The 8,316-nt window shown below is 39.7% G+C and overlaps 1 pseudogene; it reads right to left on the reverse strand.

Annotated features, from left to right (window-relative positions):
* Positions 1 to 414: 414 nt before the first annotated feature.
* LOC129869762 (uncharacterized) lies at positions 415 to 8,048 on the reverse strand (annotated as a pseudogene).
* Between the last annotated feature and the right edge of the window lie 268 nt (positions 8,049 to 8,316).

Below are 8,316 nucleotides of genomic sequence, written 5' to 3' on the forward strand. Positions count from 1 at the left end.
CCCACATAGCACATGTACAATTGAAGGATGATAACTATTGAATACCAACTACACAATCATATGAATTAAAATTAAGCATGCATCACCTGAGTCAAATACAAGAATTTAAGTGTCTTAAACTAGTCATTTTATTTCATAACATGCCTTCCCTCACATGCATAGCCTAGTCAGACATTTTCCATCCAAACAGACTGAAACACATTTTTTGTACGGTTCAAAAGGGACTATCCTTGGCTAAAGAACCGAAAACAAATACCAAGAAACCCAAAATGAAAAATGCACTAAAATAAAGTTTCTACAAAGGTACAATAATCAATTCCAACACTCTCACCCCACACTTAAACAAAGAACTGTCCTCGGTGCTCTATAACAATGCATAGTTTTAAGAGTGAAAGAAAGAACTCCCTACATAGCTCAGTCATCATCTCCTCCGGTTATGGTGGTTGTGTTATCTACCACCATAAGAGCAGTGGTAGCCGTATCCTCTAGTTCTTCATCTTCCTCGTCTTCTCCCACCTCTTCCATGGTGGGTTCATCATCATCCAGAGGCTCTTGAAAAGCTGGCCCTACCCTGTACATATGTATAGCACTATCCGTAAGAGGATAGCGCTCTGCCAATTCTGTTATCTCATCGTCCGTTGTCGGACGACCACCAATACGTAATTGTAATTCTGCCATTCCAAACATGTGACCCATCCAACTTTCGTCGTGAGCTTGTCGTTCTACAGCCGATAATATTTGTCCCTGTGCTGCGTCATGACTCCTTGTTTTGGTCACGTCAACCACCTTGTAAATCAAATACGGCACCCTTGGTGCACTTAGATGGTGACTTTCTTCCTCAACTCCTTGAGCCCTCAACATTCGAGTTATTATGCTTCCATAACAGAAACGCCACCTCTTATTGTTTCTGAATTTCAGCATATTGTGACAGATCACTGACCCTGCATTTACCTGCAACCCCTTCATCAAAGGGTAAACTAGGACAACCCTTTCCCTAGTCACTTCTGATATATGCTTACATGGCAACAAGACACTGCACACGATTTTCAACCACACCTTGGCTTCACTATTCAAATGTGAATAATGTAGCGTACTGTGCCTACCGGTGTCTTTTGCCCTCTCCCATCGTGTAATGGATTTAGTACCATAAAGAGTATGACGAATATCTCGGTATGGTGGATGTTCTTTCATATCTATAAATTCATTAAAATCACAATGTGGTGTCCCTAAAAACTCATTCAAACTTCTAGTTGAAAAACGGATAACTTTACCCTGAACCTCTACCTTATTGGTACTTGACTGATCAGTGTTCCAATTTGCATAAAATTCACGGACAAGAGTTAAATTGCACTCACCTTGGTCTTCAAAAATGAATTAAAGACCAGATTGTAGACCATCTCATGAATTCGGGGAAACTCCGTCTGTAGCTTTCCTTCATTCACATATTCATCTCCCATGTATTTAGCTTCTTTCTAGGAGTCAAACCAATCTAGTCCATACTGCTCCACTGCTTGCCTACCAAATCGATGCGGTGGTATCCCTGAGCTTTTTTTGTCTAGTGGTTGAAGAAGTCCCAGTTTTTCGGGACCTCTTGTTGCCAATTCCTTGGGCCACTTATTTTCCTTTGGATGTCATTAGAAATGAGAAGGGTAATTTGGAAGAAAGAAATAGGATTCTTGGTAATGTGGTTGTTTGGAAAAGTTCAAAGAGGAGAGAAAGAAGATTTAGTGATGGTTTGGTGAGGTAAATGTTTTGTGGTATAATATGTGTATGAAGGAAGGTGATTTATAGTAGAGATTAGAGTGGAAGTTGAAGGGGAAAAGTTTTGGAAGTTTTAGAAATTAGATGGGAAGTTGAAAGGGAAGGGTTGTGGGAGTTTTAGGGTCGGCTAATGAAGGAGAAAAAATGGAGATAATGGAGGCAATTGAGGAAATGGAGGGTTTTGGGGGTTTTGGTCTATTTTAAACCTGATATTTAGGCTTTTGGCCCGACGCTGCTAGTGGTGTTGTAGTGGCGCATCGCGCCAGTGTAGCTCCACAATATATTTCTGAAAAATTTTGTTATGGCACTGCAGTGGCGCATCGCGCCACTATATCGCCAAAAACATACCTCAGTAGTTTGCCTCCTGGCGCGTCGCGCCACTAGAATCTGTGCAGGTTTTGGAGCTGCAGTGGCCCATCGCGCCAGTGTAGCACCAAGAGCTGTTTTTTGCCTATGCTTCTCCAAACTCCAGCTTGTTCTACACTGCTACCTATTGTTCTTCACATGAAATTTTCACAATTATATAAACAACTGGGTGGGTTGCCTCCCACCTAGCGCCTTATTTTTTGTCGTGGCTCAACGAAATATATATATATATATATACATATAATCACAACATCAAACTCTATTTTTAAAGAAAAATATAATTACAAACTATAAGTCCTAAGTTACGATACACATCACGGGTTGCCTCCCGTGCAGTGCCTTATTTTCCGTTGTGGCATGACCCAGCTGTTGCCTCACTCATTTTCCATTTCGATGGCTTCCTCTTCCCGGTTAACATCTTCACCAAAATAATTTTTTACTCTTTGTCCGTTTACCAAGAATGTAGACGTTTTCATTGTATTCCACAGCTCCATGTGACGTTGTACGCACTACCTCAAAAGGTCCACTCTATTTGGATCGAAATTTTCCAGGGAAGAGCTTGAGTCTAGAATTGAAGAAGAGTACCTTTTGCCCAGGTTCGAAAGTGCGAGTGATGATGTGCTTGTCATGCCATCGCTTTGTTTTCTCCTTATAGAGCTTGGCATTTTCATAAGCATGGAGCCTAAACTCTTCCAACTCGTGCAATTGATTCAACCTATTCCGTCCTGCTAGCTCTGGATTCAAATTAAGCTTCTTGATTGCCCAGTAAGCTTGATGTTCTAACTCCACTAGTAGGTGACACGCTTTACCGAATACCATTTGGTATGGGGAGGTTCCAATGGGTGTTTTGTATGCTGTTCGATATGCCCAAAGAGCTTCATCTAATTTTTCCGACCAATCTTTCCTTTGCGCATTCACAGTCTTTTGTAATATCTGTTTTACCTCTCTGTTGGATACCTCAACTTGCCCACTGGTTTGAGGATGATATGCTGTAGCAACTTTATGCCTCACCCCATACTTAGCTAAGAGATTCTTTACTATTTGATTTATGAAGTGTGACCCTCCATCACTGATAATTTCCCTGGGAGTGCCACATCGAGTGAAGATGTGCTTTTTCAAAAACTTGCTCACCACTTTCGAATCATTTGTAGGAAGGACCACGGCTTCAACCCATTTAGACACATAATCCACTGCCACTAATATATATTGATTTCCACATGAGGGCAGAAAAGGACCCATGAAGTCCATTCCCCATACATCGAAGATTTCAACCTCTAGAATGTTGTTTAAAGGAATTTCATGTCTTCGTGATATGGTGCCCGTTCTTTGACATTGGTCACAGTTCTTCACATAACCTGCAGCGTCCTTAAACAACGTAGGCCAAAAGAAACCCGATTGAAGTACCTTATGTGCAGTGCGCTCTCCTCCATGATGGCCGCCATATGGTGATGAGTGGCATACAACCAATACTTGGTGTACCTCTGCTTCTGGCACACATCTCCTCACCATTCGATCAACACCTCGCTTGAATAAATAAGGCTCATCCCACATATAGAGGTGAGCATCATGCATAAGCTTCTTCTTTTGTTGTGAGGTAGCATCAGGAGGGAACACTCTACTAACAAGGTAGTTCACAATATTTGCGTACCATGGGAGATCTTGTACCTCTATTTCCAGCAGTTGCTCATCCGGAAATTCCTCCTTTATCGGCTCCTACTTAGCCACATGGGGCGAACCCTCTAATCTTGATAGATGGTCTGCTATTTGATTTTCGCATCCCCTCCTATCTTTGATTTCAATATCGAATTCTTGTAACAACAGAATCCATCTGATGAGCCTTGGCTTGGCATCCTTCTTGTTAAATAGGTACCTATTAGCTGCATGGTCAGTAAAAACAATCACTTTTGTACCTACCAAGTAAGAGCGGAATTTATCAAACGCATAGACCAATGCTAGCATTTCCTTCTCCGTGACCGTGTAATTGGCCTGAGCAGAGTCAAGAGTTTTGCTTGCATAATAAATGGAATGAAAAAAATTCTCCTTCTTTTGTCCCAGAACTGCACCCACTGTTAGGGGTGTTCATGGTTCGGTTTGGGTCGGTTATTGATTAAAACCATAACCAAACCAATTTAATCGGTTATTAAATGTCTAAAACCATAACCAAATCAAGTAAAATAATAACCACGGGTTTGGTTATTGTCGGTTTGGTTCAGTTTGGTTCGATTATTCGGTTATTCGGTTTATGATTAGCCGAGACAATTCAAATATTCTCTCTCTACATTCTTCAAATTCTTACGAAGCTCTTTTTTCCTCACGGCCCACAAAGATTCGAAACAGAAAAGTAAACAACTTAAACATTCAAAACAAAAAAGAAAACAACTTAAAATCAATTTAAAATTTGAAAAACTTCTTACAAACCTTCTCAAAATTTGACAATCTTTTACTTGGGGTTGAGGAGTTGAGGTTGCTAACCTTCACTGTTAGTCTATGACTGTGAGTCTGTGACTTTGTGAGAAATCAACGTGAGAGGAATAAAAATGTAAAAGGAAAACAGATACTAGGGTTTTAAAGTTTTAATTTTTACCTTATGTTGCTGCCTACTGCTTAAGTGCTTAGTGCTTATTAGGAATTTAAGATTTAGAATTGAGGATTTAGAATTGGGCTTGAGAGTTGGCTAATGGGCTTGGATTGTTGGACTTGGACTGCTGTTTAGTATTTATTAGAATTTATAATTGGGCTTGAGAGTTGGGCTTGGATTGTTGGGCCTTAAAAATAAGTAGATTCATATTAAATTAATAATTAAAATGTATAAAATATCTTTAATTATTTATGAAAAACTAATATTATACATATAAATAATTATAAATTTTATGTATATAATTATCGGTTTGGTTCGGTTATTTATTCGGTTATTTTTTCCTATAACCATAACCAAACCAAATATTATCGGTTATTCAAATTTAAAACCAAACCAAACCAAATCAAACCAAATGTCGGTTTTTTTATTCGGTTTGGTTAAATTTTTGGTTTGATTTTGGTTTTAACCAAAACTGTGAACAGCCCTACCCACTGTTGTGTCGCTTGCATCACACATCAGCACAAAAGGTAACTCCCAGTTAGGAGCTAGTAGGATAGGGCTTCAATCAGCTTTTTCTTCAAGAGTTCAAATGCCTAAACCATTTATCATCAAAAACAAATTTTACCTCTTTTTCGAGCAACCCACACATTGGTTTAGCTATATTTGAAAAATCTTTGATGAAACGCCGGTAGAATCCGGCATGGCCTAAAAAACTTCGAACTCCTTTTACTGAGATTGGTGGCGGAAGTTTCTCAATCACTTCAATTTTTGCTTTGTCCACTTCCAACCCATCTTTTGACACTTTATGTCCCAACATAATACCCTCTTTTACCAATAAATGACATTTCTCCCAGTTTAAGACAAGGTTTGTTTCTTCACACCTTGCAAGTACTTTCTCTAGATTTTTCAAGCAAAGATCAAAAGACTCTCCGAAAACTGAAAAGTCATCCATGAAAACCTCTACAAACTCTTCCACCATATCATGAAATATTGCAATCATACACCTCTGAAAAGTGGCAGGAGCATTGCAAAGGCCAAATGGCATACACTTGAATGCGTAAGTCCCGTAAGGGCATGTGAATGTTGTATTTTCTTGATCCTCTGGTGCAATGGTGATTTGATTGTAACCTGAATATCCGTCTAAGAAACAGTAGTATTCTTGTCCTACTAACCTATCAAGCATTTGGTCAATGAACGGCACAGGGTATTGATCTTTTCTTGTTGCATCATTCAACTTTCTGTAGTCTATGCATATGCGCCACCCAGTCACTGTTCTTGTAGGTATTAACTCATTTTTTTCATTGGTTATCACAGTCATTCCCCCTTTCTTTGGTACACACTGAACTAGCCTTACCCACTTACTGTCAGAAATTGGGTATATTATGCCTGCATGTAGCCACTTAATTATCTTTTTCTTCACAACCTCTTTCATGATGGGGTTCAACCGACGTTGTGGTTGTGCACTAGCCTTATGTCCTTCTTTTATGAAAATTTTGTGCATGCATAAAGCAAGGCTGATGCCATGAAGATCAGCCATTTGCCACCTAATGGCCTTTTTGTGCCTCTTCAGTACCTCCAGTGCTGTTATGACCTATGCCTCAGACAAAGCAGATGAAAGGATTATAGGTAAAGTGTTATTTATTCCAAGAAAAACATACCTGAGATGTGTTGGCAGTTTTTTTAACTCCAATTTAGGGGCTTCCTCGAGAGAAAGCTTGGGTGAAGGACCCAATTCTCTATTCAAGGGTTCTACATTCTTCTTCCACGTGCTAATATTTGGCATATCAAGCACACCTGCTAGCTCTTTAGCTTTCATGTCCTCTGCAAAATCTTGACCCATTACGACTTTCGCCAATGGGTTATTTGAGGTAGTACATTGAGCTGATATTTCCTCATCAATGATGGTTACAGCACACAGCTCCTCATAAATTACAGGCAATTTCAGTGCATGATATACATCGAACACTTCCACTTTATCATGTGCTCTCATAGTCAATCTACCTGCAGCCACATCAATTAGTGCCCTGCATGTTGCTAAGAACGGGCGTCCTAAGATAAAAGGAACATCGAGGTCCAGCTCAAAATCTAAAATGACAAAATCAACAGGAAAAATGAGGGATCCTACTTGTACCAAAACATCTTCAATGATACCATCAGGTCTAGCTACAGAACGATCCGCTAATTGTAGCAAAATAGTTATTGCTTTAAGTTCTCCCAGGCCTAATTTCTTAAGCATAGATCTAGGCATTAAGTTGATACTAGCACCCAGATCACAGAGACCTCTTGCATTACTATATTTACCGATGGTTACCTGCACCGTGAAACTACCTGGATCTTTTAGTTTGGCTGGAAGCTTGCTTTTGTTCAATATTCTTGAACTACACTCTTCAGTGAGTGCCACAGTTGCAAATTCAGCTAACTTGCTTTTATTGGCCACGATATCCTTGACGAATTTAGCATACTTTGGGATTCCCTGTAAAACATCAATCAAAGGCAAATTAATTTGCACCTGTTTCAACAAATCTATAAACTTTGCAAAACACTCCTCTTCTTTCTTCTTTTTAAATTTTTGAGGAAATGGAGGAGGAGGTTTTGTCTTTGGTTCCTCTATTGCTTTTGAACCGCTAGGTTCACCTTTTTGCCCGACTTGCTCTTTGCCTTTTTCCTCTGCCGATTGTGCTTTGGGAGCCAATTCAGTGAGTGGGCGACCACTGCGAGTACTCACGACATTCACCTGTTTGGGATTGGGATCAGTGTTACCTGGTAAGCCCCCTTGTTGGCGAGAACTATGTGCATTTGCCAATTGCCCAAGCTGTTTCTCTAAATTTTAGGTAGCCAGTTGATTTTGTCGGACATCGGAAGCTAGCTTGGCTTGGTCTGTCATAATTTGTTTCAACATATCCTCAACACTCATGCTTCCCGATTTTCTTGATCCTTGATCACCTTGACTTTGAGCATTATATCCTTGACTAGGATTATTGTATTGGTGTCCACCTCCCTGTGGTCTATATTGAGTTGGCCCTTGATGATGATTTTGTTGATTTCTACCCCATGAGAAGTTAGGATGGTTTCTCCAATTTGGGTTGTAAGTATTTCCATAGTTTTGGTTGCCAACACCCTTAGGTGCATTACCTACAAAATTTATTGATTCTGGATTTGCTCCACAATATTCGGACACATGTTCACTGCTTCCATATACTTCGCACCACATATGTTGTTGTTGAACCATGCTCACTGAAGCTTGCTGCTGTCCTTTTGCTAGTGTGTTGAAATGTGTTATCATCATATTTTGCATTACTGCAATTTGTACTGTCAATGCAGTTACTGCATCAACCTCTAACATGCCTGCTTGTTTTTGGGTGATAGATCTAGGATTTCCTCCGTTCCACTCCGGATTTCCTTGGGATATATGATTTAACAATGTGTATAACTCATCATATATTTTCTCTAAGGCTTGCCCACCTACAGCTGAATCAAGAAAAATTTTGGTGTTGGGTTCCAACCCTTCTATGAAGGTATGGACCAACACTTCGTTAGCTTGATAATGATGAGGGCAACTAATGAGTAATGATTTAAATCTGTCCCATGATTGGTATAAATTTTCTCCTAAC

The sequence above is a fragment of the Solanum dulcamara genome, chromosome 10 (genome assembly GCF_947179165.1).
Source record: "Solanum dulcamara chromosome 10, daSolDulc1.2, whole genome shotgun sequence".
In the NCBI taxonomy this organism is placed as follows: Eukaryota; Viridiplantae; Streptophyta; class Magnoliopsida; order Solanales; family Solanaceae; genus Solanum; species Solanum dulcamara.